The 16,011-nt window shown below is 35.3% G+C and overlaps 1 long non-coding RNA gene across 1 annotated transcript in view; it reads right to left on the bottom strand.

Annotated features, from left to right (window-relative positions):
• The window catches only part of LOC129393826 (uncharacterized), a 388,210-nt gene extending 376,680 nt beyond the window's left edge, over positions 1–11,530 (bottom strand). The window contains exon 1 of the long non-coding RNA XR_010109813.1: positions 11,489–11,530. This is a non-coding gene — a long non-coding RNA (uncharacterized LOC129393826). The remainder of the gene's footprint in view (positions 1–11,488) is intronic.
• Between the last annotated feature and the right edge of the window lie 4,481 nt (positions 11,531–16,011).

Consider the following 16,011-nt stretch of genomic DNA (forward strand, 5'->3'; position numbering starts at 1 on the left):
ATACCTTACTACCCTTCCTCCATCTATTTAAATTAGGGATTTCAAGCTGGTATCCAAGGATTTCTATATGACCCTAGATACATTTTTTTTTTTGCCATTACATTGGGCCTATAGCAAGTAATGAGGTAGATATTACTCTTACCCAGTTAACAAAAGTAGCTAGGCTCCTATTGTGTTGTATCTAGTCTACTTCATATGTTTATGTTAACTGCACAGGGTACTTGACTTTTTGACCTCTACTCATCCTTCAAGATCTCATCTAAAAGTCATCTTTTCTACAAGGTTTGAGAATCAATCAATACTTACAGCAAGTTAGTTGCTGGTTGCATTAATCATAAGCACCTAGCTCTTATGCAGGAGCTCCTAGTCTTATGCAGGGGCTCTGAATAGAATAATTAACTGCAAATGCAATTTAGTGAAGTGGGTCTGATGGTGGAGACAGCCGATTATGGCACTGAGGAAGCAGGAGGTATGTTGGGGCTGACTGGGCTTTCATGTACCCTTAAATTGCTCAGTGAAGGATGCTGACTCTTTTACATCTGGGAGTGTTTAGTACTGCCTTGTACCTTCTAGTGACTCTGGAGGCAGTATATATCCTTATATTCTACATAGTGTGAAAAGAAAATATCTTGGGCTCCCAAAATCACTAAGCTAAAGGGAAAAGTCAAGCTGGGAACTGCTTAGGGCAAACCTGCCTCCTATTCTATTCAAAGTCACCCCTCTGCTCACTGAGATAAATGCATATCTGATTGCCTCCTTTGGAGAGGCTAATCAGAAACTAAAAGAATGCAACCATTTGTCTCTTATCCACCTATGACCCGGAAGTCCCCTCCCCACTTGGAGTTGTCCTGCTTTTCCAGATTGAACTAATGTTCATCTTACATATGTTGATTGATGTCTCATATATCCCTAAAATGTATAAAACCAAACTGTGCTCTGACCGTCTTGGGGACATGTCATCAGGCCCTTCTGAGGCTGTGTCATGGGCATGCATCCTCAACCTTGGCAAAATAAAATTTCTAAATTAACTGAGACCTGTCTCAGATTTTGGGGGTTTACATTTTGGTAACCACGTAGGGATTCTGAGTGGAAGTGCCCCTGACCTTTGAGAAATCTCTTACCAGTGCTTGGTACCAGCATGAGCTAACTTTATGGCTCAAACCAACAGGACAATTTGCTGAGGTATGGGAGCACGCCCTCCAGAGAATCCCTGATCTCCCAAAATTTGGTTAAGACCTAAAGTTTATTTTGCTGTACAACTCCCCGTTTTGTTGTTGTTGTTGTTGTTTTGTTTTTTGAAGTTCTACTTGCTTCCAACAAGGAAGACAAGTTTTCCTGCTTCCATGATGATAGAAGGCAGTTAACTCCTTTATGGAGTTTCAGCTCACTTCCAACAGGGCAGATGAGGGGTTTTTTTCCTACTTCTAGGATGGTAGACAGCCATCTTCAGCCTGAGACCCATCTCTAGGTAAGTAGCTGAATTGGGGTTTTGTCTTGGCTAAAGTTAACAACCAGCTGGTCTTAATTTCTCCTTACCATTAGAGCACTCAGTAATCATATAAGTTGTGTGATCTTTTGTTTTGCTTAACTGTTTTATGTTGTTTGTTTCTGTTTTTGTTGTTGTTTCGGTCTTTTTCTCATTGGGTTTGATCAACTCCATCTGACTTGATTAAATCCAAAGGAAGTTCCAAATTATGGGGAACAAGGCCTCTGAAGTGGCTAACTTTCCACACATACACACAAAAAGGTGGTGTGGTAGGGAGAGAAAAATTGCCAGCAAAAGGAAAAAGAAAAAGAGAAAATATTTTTTATTTTGACTACTAAGGGTCTTTATGTAAACAACAAGGCCACCTTTTTGCTAGCCAGACCAAACTGAAAGAGCATTGGCTATACTTCTGAAATAGCAGAATTTTTCCTAGCTGAAATATGGTAATGAGATTTAAAAAGATTTTTTTAAAGGAGCTCAGTGGTTAAAAGTCAGCTTAATTAAAAGCTAACATCCAAGATGTGTGTGTGTGTGTGCCTATGTGTGTGTTTGTGTGCATATGTGTGTGCTTGTGTTTAACAGGCTTTCGTGATTTTGTTTTTGCTTTTATCCTAGGACCTTGTCTTTTTTTTTTTTTGTTTTTTGAGCAAAAGCATTTTTCTTCTCAGTTGACTGAATTCTGTTTTCTTCATTTACTTCTGCTGTCTCTTCTCTTGCACCTTCTACTGCATGGAGAACCTAAAATAGATTATAATAACCTAGGGTTCCTTAAAGAAAATGAAGAAGACACCAGACTCTCTTAGGGGGAGAAACATTTTTTCCTTATGGAACCCCAAGAATGTAAACAGACAAGTTCGTCTCAGCTCTTAAATTCCTTAATTTTGTATTGCATTACCGTTTTATATTTTTACTAAAACAGTTATTGCAACAGAGGTTACTCTTGGGTTTTTAAGGAAGACTGTGGTTTAGACACTTAGAAATGTCTTTGTTTAAAAAAAATTAAGTGTACTGTAAAAGCATCACCTGGTCCAATCTCATAATAATTCTTACTTTTTGGAAACCCAGGATTCAGTGTGGGCTCTTCCCAGAGCACAGAGATCCAGTTAAAAGTTAGGTAGTCCCTATCTAAATAAAACTGATCTCCTTATACAATCCTATGATTGATTTCCACAATTTTACGTTTGATTTGGCATCCATCTTTAATCTCCCTCTAGCACCACTAGACTTTTTCTCTATGTACTTTATGATGTAAATTTTGCTATTTGATTTTCATCTGAGTTGTTTCCTTTAATATGCAAATTTAAAGCTGTTTAGCTGACAACTGCCTAGAGTCGTGAAACAGGTTATCAAGAATCTGAAAGTCTAAGATAAGAAAAAAAGAGTTTTATAAATCTCTAAGATGTATTTCTATCGGCATGCCTAATATGTCTATATATTTATGTTTTATGTACAAAATATTTCACTACAAAAAACATATAAAAGAGCTTTAATTAATTGGCTTAAGAAAATAAAAGTGCTTGAATCAAACACTTTATCAGGAAAAAAAAGACTAGCCAAATGGTTTCTCAAGTTTACATAACTTAAGTAAAATCTTTAATAAATAAGTTAGCTTTAAAATTGTTGGTAAAGTAATATTAGAAATGTCTTAAGAATTACCAGCATACATTTTTGTTTGCAATTATTAATCAAACAATTTCATACTTATCCCTACCAGATACTATAAGGTGTAAAAATTTGGCATAAGGGTTACAAAACTATAAACCCAGCCCAAGACAGAATGATCTTTGCTTGTGTAATCTTTAATAAATAAGACATTGATATTAGTTTAGTAAAAATAGCTACATCTTGAATTTAGTGAGATTACTATAACTTCTCATCTTGTGGCTTTAGGTGGTCTAGTCCATAGGCAGTAAGGTCTGTTTTGGGAAAGGACTGTTATTGTCTTTGTTTCAAAGCTAAACTATAAACTAAGTTCCTCCCAAAGTTAGTTGGGCCTATGCCCAGGAATGAACAAGGACAGCTTGGAGGTTAGAAGTAAGATGGAGTCAGTTAGATCAAATCTTTTTCACTGTCTCAGTTATAATTTTGCAATGGCAGCTCCATAACTTTAAATAATGACAATTGCAGTTTTTATAAATAATCTAGGTAAACTGTTAAAATAAATAAAATAATTAGGCAAATATAATAGGATAAATACTTGTAGACAAACTCATCATAATTTAGAATCTAAGGTTATATTAAATTAAATAATAGATATTTCATTATTTGGATATTTTCCAATAAAAATAAACTTGTAGGAAAACATTAAAAAAGTGTATCCTTTTAAAAAATGGTGAACAATTTTTGTCTAATTTAAAGCTTGAAGGTATGTATAAAACAAGGTAAAAGGAACCAAGAAGTAAAAGAGATTACTAAAGAAAGTTATAAAAATAAAGATTTTTTTTTGTAAGAAAGCTTAAAGGGAAACAATTTCATATGAGAAAGGATCTTGTATGGTAAATTTAGTCCTAGAGTAAAATGACTAGTTGTTTAAGAAAGAGGGATGTTCAGGACAAACCAGAATGTCCAAGCATATCATGAACGGTCTGTGTAAGCCACAGTAAGAGGATTTATTTTAAAAAATCTTTTATACGATCAAGTTGTCATACTATTATTTAAGTTTTGTTTGCTTAGGAAAATTCTCAGATTACTTTTTTTTAAATTAAGGTTATTACATCTGTCTAACTCTCTGATGCACCTTTAAAGTACCTGTGACACTAAGTTACAGGACTTTGACTCCTGGATCTAAAAAGAACACCAAGTCCTGCTAAATTTTAAACACCAAAAGCAATTAAAGCCCCATCTTCAGGCCCTGTAGAAGATGTCAATCAAAATAAACATTCCTGAGACACAGAGCCAGAAAGTAAAGCTATTTCAACTCAAGGCCCAGGGACTATCACAGAAAAGGTGGGCACATGAGATTGAAAGGGCTGATTTTGAAACATAAGTTCAGTTTCTCTATAAATTAGTCATTGATATTAAAGGCACCCTGATGCAAGACCAGCATATGGGCCCCTGTGTCAAATTAACAAGGTTTTCTTGAAGCATTAACTGACTCCCTAATAAAGGTTATAAAAGGCTTATGGAAGTTGTATCTTATGGTGAAGATTAAAACTTTATAGATTGTTTATAAAATTTTGAAAAACACATTTAATTGGCTTCATGCTGTTTTTATCAGGGCTTGTTGTTTGCAACATTAAGTCTCCTCTCTCAAAGAATGAAGGTTTTTGCCTTTTTGAAATCCTTGAGTTATCACTTTGGTCAAATGAATGATCCTGTTTTGTGATATCAAGAGTTTTAAACCTTTGATATTTGACAAACTTTCCAAAATCAAATTATACATTATGTCTTTTTCTAACCAAATTTATCCTTTAAGGTATTAGGTTCCCTAAAGTCCAGAAATGACATAGTCTGGCTTATTTGGTATAAAAATTATATAGGAAACATTGTCAAATATAAAATGATGTTTGGTTTTCTTTAGGCTGTATTTGTACAAATATGTTATTGGTATGTGTTCCAAAATCACAGGAAATTCCTATAATTCTTATATGACTTAGTGTTAATTATCAGGAATAATTGTAATTGTCATGTTAAATTATTGTGTGCCACAGAGGTAACAAATTTCCTTGTCACTCGTGTCTTTGACTATGGCTGCTCTAAAACCTTTTGTCATCCATGGACAATTGTTGTCTTGTTTTGGTCCTCCTTAGAAGGTGGTTTTATAATCAGCTATAGAACTCTAACAGGTGCTCTTAAATGCAGATTTCTGATAACTTTGGAAATTGTGACATTAGACTAGAGGAAAAAAACTTTCAGGACTCTCATGGAGAGCTGAAATGTTCATGAATATCAAGCAGAACAGAAGTTAACTATGTAAACTGAACTGATAGAAGACTAAAGTAATATTTTTGACTATTTGCTTTAAACATTGCTCATCTTTGTTTTTTTTTCAGAGTCAAGGAAACTTCTTTTGAGCTACTGACAGCTTTTAACAATTTTATATACTCCTATGAACAAAATTTGAAGCATATTTGTTTCTCTCTGATTTCTCCAGAATTTGGAAACTATTTGTGAGTATTCTTAACTTACACAATACAGTTATTTGCATAAGTGCAATAAGAATCTGTTTTCATTTTGCAACAGGACACAATTGGAGAAACTTGTTATTTTAATGAGGCTTTGATTGGAATGGTGTGCTTTCCTTTAAGGAATCAAACTTGACTTATGGAGCCAATAAAGCCCCTTGGGGAAACTGGCCTCATAACTTCCCTGTACAGGATTCCTGATCTGTGATAAGTAAATAATGTCACTTTCTGGCAGGCCCAGGAGCCCCAGGTTTATCTCGGGACCTCAAGAGGAAAGGATCGCCTGACTCATAGGTATTTGATGGCACAAATCCATGGCTGGGCTCAACTATAAAAAAGTCTTATCTGAGATTCCTTCTATGGAACAGAGTTCCATCAAAGCCATTTTAAAAGCCTATGTGAAAAATATTTATTCTTGCTGCACTGTATGCAAATAATTAGGCCAAGTAAAATAAAGCATATCAGTCCTATCATGACTTGTCATTAATAAAAATGGGAAACTGGGGAGAGAAAATTTATGTTTCAAAACTAAAATACATTTGTTGTTAGATTCTAGTCTTGCTTAATGTTTTTCAGTTTTATTATTTTCTACAGTTTGGACCAAATTCTAATTTTTCTTGGCTACAAGTTTTCAAAATAATGTTTTCCATTTTTTCCCCTCTTTTTCCCCCATTTTTTCTAATTTGGAGTCATTGAAAACTAAGCTGCACTTTCATAAAGCCCTGAGAACTTAAGCTAGACAATAAACTTCAGAAGAAAATAACAGCAACCTATTTACATACATAAACCACTTTCATGCCTGTTTGCCAATGTTTGGACTTCAGAGTAATGTGGCCTATATAGATTTTCCAGGATTGTTCTTTTTGTGGTTGTTGTTTTTCTCCCTTCCTCCCCCTATTTTCTTTTCATAGGACATGAGACTTCACAACCTTCTAACAAAACTTTCCTAATAACTTGGTGCTTACCTGTCTAGGAACAAATCATCCTAGCCATGAGAGATCAGACAAAACGTGGGACCAGAGGCTCAATTTCTTCTAAAATGCTTTCTCCAAAAGATTTTACAAAAAAAAAGGGGAGAAATTTGAAAGGAAAATATCTTGGTCCCCCAAAATCACTAAGCTAAAGAGAAAAGTCAAGCTGGGACTGCTTAGAGCAAGCCTGCCTCCCATTCTATTCAAAGTCACCCCTCTGCTCACTGAGATAAATGCATATCTGATTGCCTCCTTTGGAGAGGCTAATCAGAAACTCGAAAGAATACAACCATTTATCTCTTATCTACTTATGACCCAGAAGCCACCTCCCTGCTTCAAGTTATCCTGCCTTTCCAGATTGAACCAATGTTTATCTTATATATGTTGAATGACATCTCATGTCTCCCTAAAATGTATAAACCAAACTGTGCTCTGATCACCTTGGGCACACGTCGTCAGGACCTCCTGAGGCTGTGTCATGAGCACGTGTCCTCAACTTTGACAAAATAAACTTTCTAAATTAACTGAGACCTGTCTCAAATTTTGGAGGTTCACAATAGTGTCAGTATTTATACAAATTTCATTTGTATTATGCAACATCTTTGCCATCTTTTTCCCCCTTTCACATATAAACTGAGCTATTTGGACCATTTAGACCTCAGTCAGGACCCTCTCTTGCACTGCCTTTTCCCTCATCAAAGCAAAATAAGCAAAAACAGAACATCCTGCCCTCAATTCCCTCCACTGCTATCCCTCTCCCAAGAGGGTAAACATAATAATGACACTAATCATCATTAAAAAAAAATAGCATAAATCTAGGGTGTCTTGAAGCTTTGCTGTGGCCTACCAAATAAGAATCAAAATACCATTCTCCTAGTATTTGGTAACTGAACATCCTTGGACTGCAGGTTGAAAGGAGCTAATATTATTCTAAATCTTATCCTTTTGCATACAGAGAAATGGCAAAATTCCAGCAAAATAATAGTGCACATTTACATAATGCCCTTTTTCACAGGCATTCATAGTGCTTTGCAAAATTTCCTGTGCATTTTCTCAGTATTAGATAAGAAGAGAAGGGAGATGATTGATTCTAGATGGGGAAAGAGGGATAGGCAAAGCCTGAATCCAAAAAAGTAAAATAAACTGTGAGACAGAAAGCTTAAGAGTGGACTCCTGACTCTGAACTTAATGTTCTTTCTACTATTCTTCTGAAGGCAATTTTTTTTCTTTTCTTGGGTCTGCTATTCAATAGCACCTAATGAATATTGAAAAGCAAAAGGAGAATGGCCCTTGACATTGAACACTACCAAAAGACATGTTTAGAAGGCAAGATTTATTAAAACTGGGTTCCAGATAAGCCTGTTTTTAAAAATTAAGAAACCAAAAGCAAGTCAAAATTAGGGAAAAATATGAAATATCTACAAAACAAGTTGGATCTTTGTGAACCCTAATGATAGAAGGTATGGAAAACTGTTAGATTAAAAAAAGACCAGACTATCCTCAAATAACCTAGAGGTAAATAGTAATACGTTATAATTCATCTGATAAATTTCTCAAAACCGTGTGTTTTATTCAGACTAGACTCACTAGGGATTTTTCAAAGTTCTAGATTTATAAGAAAAAAATACTTGAAATTGAAAAGTAGGAGTAATATATAGTGATCAAAGTTTGAGTCGATTTTTTTTCAGTAAAATGAACTAGTGATGCAATAGTTCCAGGGATTTAAAAGAGTTTCCTCAAATGTATCTGGGTGATAAGAAACACTGAAGAGAAAATAGGCCTAGTAATAAATGACAAATGAGATGAAATGAGATTTTGAAATAGTTGGGCTACTGAACTGACTTTTTAAATAGATCTTTTAACAAGAAAAACAAAAAAGGGGCTAGGGACAGAGAAGGAACAACAGTTGTCAGCAGAATGCTGATAAATCGCAAGCAAGGGAATTCAGTCCTTGCAAAAATAAGGATTTTCCAAATCAGCAAACTTGGGGGATATGCCTTGCCACGGGGGATAAGAAAGAACTGAGTAATTTATATTCTGAATCACATTTTCTCTTACGTTTTCATTCAGCCAGGATAATCAAACCATATTATAAACCCCAGAAACTGCTTTAACATGCAAAACATGCAAAACACCTGGCTTGCATTCTCACTCCTAATATCCTCAGATAATCACACATGCTTTTAACAAACAAATTTAATTATCTACAAATGCCAAGCACTCTAGTAGGTATTACAAATACAAAGAAGCATTAGCACCTTTCCCAAATCATTCCACCCACCTTGGAATTACACTCAGCTTGGAAATCATTCCATTCACCTTGGAACACTCACTCAGTTTTGACCCAGGGCCCCATCTGCCCTTCAAAGCAAGAAGGTTTGTTGAAGATCCAATGGCTGCAGGTATATGGTCTACATTTTTAGTACAGTATGAAATAAAAGAGGATACAAACAAATGGAAGAACATTCCATGCTCATGGGTAGGAAGAATGAATATCATGAAAATGGCCATACTGCCCAAGGTAATTTATAGATTCAATGCCATCTCCATCAAGCTACCAATGTCTTTCTTCACAGAATTGGAAAAAACTACTTTAAAGTTCATATGGAACCAAAAAAGAGCCTGCATTGCCAAGTCAATCCTAAGCCAAAAGAACAAAGCTGGAGGCATCACGCTACCTGACTTCAAACTATACTACAAGGCTACAGTAACCAAAACAGCATGGTACTCGTACCAAAACAGAGATATAGACCAATGGTACAGGACAGAGCCCTCAGAAATAATAGCACACATCTACAACTATCTGATCTTTGACAAACCTGACAAAAACAAGAAATGGGGAAAGGATTCCCTATTTAATAAATGGTGCTGGGAAAACTGGCTAGCCATATGTAGAAAGCTAAAACTGGATCCCTTCCTTACACCTTATACAAAAATTAATTCAAGATGGATTAAAGACTTACATGTTAGACCTAAAACCATAAAAACCCTAGAAGAAAACCTAGGCAATACCGTTCAGGACATAAGCATGGGCAAGGACTTCATGTCTAAAACACCAAAAGCAATGGCAACAAAACCCAAAATTGACAAATGGGATCTAATTAAACTAAAGAGCTTCTGCACAGCAAAAGAAACTACCATCAGAGTGAACAGGCAACCTACAGAATGGGAGAAAATTTTTGCAATCTACCCATCTGACAAAGGGCTAATATCCAGAATCTACAAAGAACTTAAACAAATTTACAAGAAAAAAACAAACAACCCCATCAACAAGTGGGCAAAGGATATGAACAGACACTTCTCAAAAGAAGACAGTTATGCAGCCAAAAGACACATCAAAATATGGTCACCATCACTGGCCATCAGAGAAATGGAAATCAAAACCACAATGAGATACCATCTCACACCAGTTAGAATGGCGATCATTAAAAAATCAGGAAACAACAGGTGCTGGAGAGGATGTGGAGAAATAGGAACACTTTTACGCTGTTGGTGGGACTGTAAACTAGTTCAACCATTGTGGAAGTCAGTGTGGCAGTTCCTCAGGGATTTAGAACTAGAAATACCATGTGACCCAGCCATCCCATTACTGGGGATATACCCAAAGGATTATAAATCATGCTGCTATAAAGACACATGCACACATATGTTTATTGCGGCAATATTCACAATAGCAAAGAGTTGGAACCAACCCAAATGTCCAACAACGATAGACTGGATTAAGAAAATGTGGCACATATACACCATGGAATACTATGCAGCCATAAAAAATGATGAGCTCATGTCCTTTGTAGGGACATGGATGAAGCTGGAAACCATCATTCTCAGCAAGCTATCACAAGGACAGAAAACCAAACACCACATGTTCTCACTCATAGGTGGGAATTGAACAATGAGAACACATGGACACAGGAAGGGGAACATCACACATGGGGGCCTGTTGTGGGGTGGGGAGAGGGGGGAGGGGATAGCATTAGGAGATACACCTAATGTAAATGACGAGTTAACGGGTGCGGCACACCAACATGGCACATGTATACATATGTAACAAACCGGCACCTTGTGCACATGTACCCTAGAACTTAAAGTATAATTAAAAAAAGAAAATAGTTATTTTTAACTTAAAAAGCTTATATATGTTCATTATAAAAAACTTGAGAAACTCAGAAAAATAGAATAATAATATAATCATGAAGAATATTTTGATTTTAATGCATTTTCTTCATCTTCTAAACACGCACATATATACACACATACAGACTACACTGTTCCATATTGATGTACTTTGATGTACTCTTTTTATTAAGTATCCTTCCAAATATTATTTTAATGACTCTATTGCATTCCCTTGTATGGATATATCATAATTTATTCATCCATCTCCCTGTTGTTAGAAATATAGATTGTTTCCAATTTTCACCACTCTATAATGTTCACTGATCTTTTCATCTATACTATTTTGTTAAAATGAATCACAAAATGAATTACAAAAAAATTTAGAATTCCTGAGCCAAATATTATCAATATTTCTTCAAATTTTGTGAAAAATTTAACTGTTCTCCAAAATAGAGACTAATATAATGAACTCCCTTATACAAATCATCCCACAATCAACATAAAAAATTTTGCAAAATCTTTATTTTTAAGGTTCTTGATATGCAGTACATTGTCTAATTGCTTTCCAGAAATTGACCAATTTTTATTCTCACTATCATTGTGAAGCTCCCATAAGAACTCTAACTAGAATTGTGTGTCTCTAATATCTGATCATTGTTGGCAAATATGGTTAGCTATTTCAAACCTAAGTTGTCAGAATCTTGCCTCACATTGTCCTAAGAGTCTAGTCTAGATCCTTTAAAAATTCATTTCATCTCACAATGCAGTTTCTATCTTTCAAGATTGTCTACCTTCAATTCAGCAGAGGAGCTCAGACTTCAACTGACGGTCCTTCAGCCTTTGGAAAATGGATGTGGGTAGCAGTTTCCCCTCTGTACGAGTATCTCTGGTGTAGTTGGGGAATCCAAGCTCAATTCTGATCATCCGGTTACTTATTGGAAGTAGTGTGAGTCATGATAATTGAAGGTTGTTGGCTAAGCATGGTTGTCATGCTAAGTTTCCATATGTCAGCCTTCTTCAACGTCTGTATCTTTGCTAAATAGACCAAAACTTACAATATATAATTAAATGTTACATTATATGCATCACCAAAACTAGGCCAGTCTATTTATACGGAAATTGAGTATCTTGCTAACTTACTATTTTGATTTGAAGATAGATGTTGGCACTCAAAGAATTATTATTATTATTGTATAAATAATATAATGGCTATATGGTATACTAGAAAAATCACCAAAATGGGAATAAAGAGTCAAATTCGAGACTCAACTCTGCTATTAACTAGTTATATAATGTTAGATTAGTTTTAAAATCACCCAGTATTTAATTTCGGTTTTTAAATTTACTAAACTGTCCTCTGGTTCTAAAATTCCACAAATTAAAAATGTCTTGATATAACTTATTACCCATTTACTATTAAAAATGCACTTGAAAAGATGATAGGTAGCATAGTAGTTGCTATGACATTATCTGTAGGAGTTAATGTAAGTCACCTAGTGGTGTGATGCTGATAAATGTTTTCAACAACCAGCTCTCTGGTGAAAACAGCTTGGATATGTATCTTTGGCCTGGTTCCAGAGTGTGACTATTCACCCCAGATGATTTAAAGTCACTGAATGTGGAATTGGAAACAGATAGGCACAATCATCTCACAAGCCAGTGTAAGCTGGCTCTGGCACAACACTGGCCCTGCATTTATATGGTATTCAAGGAAAAATATATTCAGCTGCAAGTAACAAACAATCTAGCTATCAGTGGCTTAAACAATAAAGGAATATATATTTTTTTCCATGTAAAAGAAGTCTGGATGTAGCGGTTCAAAGTTTGTTTCAGCAGTTCCACCATCTCAGGGTATTGGGTCAGTTTCTCCATAATTCTCTTGGCCTTCTACCTTATTGTTACAAAACAGCCAGAGTAGCTCCAAGCTTCCTGTCCTTTTAGGACCATATCCAAAGTAGAAAAGACATTGTAAAGAAAATATACTTTTTACTTGTCATTGTTTTCCTCCTTTTATTAAAGAGAAATAAAAAATTTGCTCAGAAACCCCAGGAGGCTTCACCTCATGTTTCACTAGCCAGGACTGAATCCCATGTCCATTCTCAGACCTGTCACTGGCAAAGAGGATGTGAATTGCCACAGCTGGTTCAGATCAATTGTGATTTTAACCCTGGGACTGAACATATGGACAAAAGAGGAAGTAACATTGATGTAGGCAAATAATAGTGTTGGCTACATGTAAGAAAAGTTTCAAGCTGAAAAATGCTGATACTTGCAACTACCAACTCCAATCCAATTTGTTAATTATTGAGTCTATTCAATGGGCAAGACAAAAGAATGTATCTATCTCTCTCGGGCATGTCATAATCACATGCCCAAGAGTGGATTTATAAAGGAAGTCCCAGCATAGTCATTAAGACATTTAACCTTTTTAAACTTCTTTATGAAATTGGGAGAGTTATATTTTTAAATGTCAATCTATATCATAATTTAACTTACAAAAATTTTTAATTAATGTGAACACCTTAGATCAAGCTTTTTGACCATTTGGACAAAGCAGTAACTAGTCCTGATTTAATTTAAAAATTTAGAGTTAATATCCTAATTCAGGGCTTTATTATCATGATATATTACTATATGTAATGGCCTTCATTTAATTTTTAGTAAACGCTGCTTGGGTTATAGACCAGTTTCTAATACATGTACTCAAGTAATAAAATTTCATTTATTTAAAATGATTTTGTGGTTCATAAATAGTATTTCATTTGATATCTCATTTTATAACATTCAGAACGTTTGCCATGGTGCATCCAAACTGAAATTGGAAAGGGAGTCAGATCTGGTATATTAAACAAGTTTCAGAATAAAAATTTTTTTTACATGGAAAATGACCAGCTTATAAAGCCAGAAGATTCTCAGAGTTGTCACCTAGGGCTTACACAGCCTTTAAAAAATATACAGAACCTGCTCAGACTCTGCTTCTTTATATTTTCCTAATTATCATTTATTTATATATCATTTTTTATTTGTAAATACAAATGCAAATAAAAGATGGAAAAATGCTACTATACAGAAAAAAGGCCTAATATGACAAATGTCATTATTGAAGCAGCATATGGGGCAAGGGTACATAATTTGGTTATTTTTATTTTGTAGTGCCTAATATTGTAGATGGTTATTGTTAAATTGAGAAAATTATACCAGTGGCATACTTTAGGTTGTTCAATCATTTCAGTAGAGGTGGCAGATGAGCCTATATGAGTAGCTAATGCAGAACTAGATAATTTTTGCTCAGTTTAGACTATGGAGACTACTTTTTATTTTGGCTGTGGAATATGACTAGATTATCTAATTTGAGATGTATTATATAACCCAGGCCTTCACAAATTTTGTATTTTATCTATTTAGTACTTTTCTATGTCCCCTATAATGCCTAATCATAGGTGTCAAGAATATTTGTTCTTTTGGGTTTTCTCATTTTATTTTAAAAGTGTTACTTCTGTCATTCACTCTCTGACACACTGAATCTAAATCTATCAAATTAGGTAATAAGATCAAACTGGCATTTCATATAATTTAAGCAAAACAATCCTTGAATTACCTGGATTAAATGCCTTCTTTAAAAATCGTTATTTCATTGCAAAAAAAGAAAAACCTAGCACAGAAAAAGACTGATTGAGTATCCAAAATGACAGCCTGAAGGCCAGGTGCAGCCTCCAAGCATGTATTTACTCTACACAATATTTAAAAGTCAAAAGTCACAACAAATTCACATTTCCAGCTACTCTTGAAAATCATTAGGAACTGTCAGGATTACGTCTCTACATTTTCAGCTGGAGCTGATTCCCCATCCCCACACCCTACTGTAGACAAGGCCTCTGCTCTCCTGTAACCCTGCACAGTCCCTGCTGCAATGGGCTCAGTGCTTGCACTTAGCACTCCCACTTTGCCAGTTTCTCTCATTTAAGGCATCTAGCAGGCATGTGGTTGTGCTAGTGGTTACCTGATAAGGACACTCTCACTAAGAAGGAAGTGGGGGCTTCTTTCATCAAGGAAGGAAGATATCCCATCTAAGCCCCCTCAGGAGGAGCCTTAGAGGGGAAATCATTTTCCCCTCTAAAATTATTATGAAAATCATTTCCTAATTTTGCCTAGAGGGGATTTGCCTAGAGGGATATCTTTTTCTAATACAAAAGGAGACTAGCAGCCCTCACAGAATTCTGATCTAAGCCTAAAAAGTCCTAAGAGCAAGAATTTTGTCTTATTTGTCTCATTTGACTTTGTAATCTTGGGGCTAGGCAGGTCTAGAACACATAATAGGATTCGAAAAATGTAAGACAAGTAAATGATTCAGCTTCTACTGTTTACCAAAAATTAGTTTGAAAGGCTCTTAAAAGATTTAAGGTATATTTGGAGGAATATTGGCACCTTCATGGTCACCAGCCTATGGGATCTGAACCTCTTTTAAAAGGAATTCTGTGGACTAGGAAGCCCTATTGACTTGGATTGCTCCACATTAATAGATTCTACTTCCTTTTCTTATTTGCTATGTGCTACTGTTCCCTGATGGAACTGAAGCCTGGGCATCCAGCTATTCCCCAAGCCTGTCTAGTCTGTCCCACATTCCTTTACCCAGATGTGTACCTAAAACCCCAATATACTTTATTAGCTGAGTGCACCCAAAATATAATAGTAAATTTCAAAAATCTACTCTGCTTCCAGAAGCAAAGTAAACTTTCTTTACAGAAACACACACACACACACACACACACACACACACACACACACACACACACGGTAAAGTAGAATATAGTTTTCGTTCCAATCTATTGTATTCCATACATCTTAAAAATATATACAGAGAATTATTTTTGCTCATTTGTTTACTTATTTATACTTCTCTACAAAGGATTGAGGAGGTTTATGAAAATAAGAAAAAAATGATTAAAAAATCAGGCACAAAAAAGTATTAATTAGATTAGAAAGTCATAAACAGGGGTTGGGTCTCACATGTCTGGTCACAAAATTGCTTTGAGATCCCCTGCATACCAAAAGAAAATAAAAACAAAACCAGTTTACTGATTTGTCCCTAAGGAAAAATACATGCCAATATTTCCCCAAAGAAGCAACATTTTCTTTAGTATCTAATTCTGAAAGAAATTTATGATATGTGGACAGGAGTGGCAGCTGGGGAGAGCTGGTCATGGAAAGACGTCTTAGATAATTTTCTTTACAAATGCAGGAATGGCTTCATAAAACTTACTCAGGGTATCCCAAATGCAAGGTGAATATGTGACACAAAATGTCACACAGGAGG

The sequence above is a fragment of the Pan paniscus genome, chromosome 15 (genome assembly GCF_029289425.2).
Source record: "Pan paniscus chromosome 15, NHGRI_mPanPan1-v2.0_pri, whole genome shotgun sequence".
NCBI lineage: Eukaryota > Metazoa > Chordata > Mammalia > Primates > Hominidae > Pan > Pan paniscus.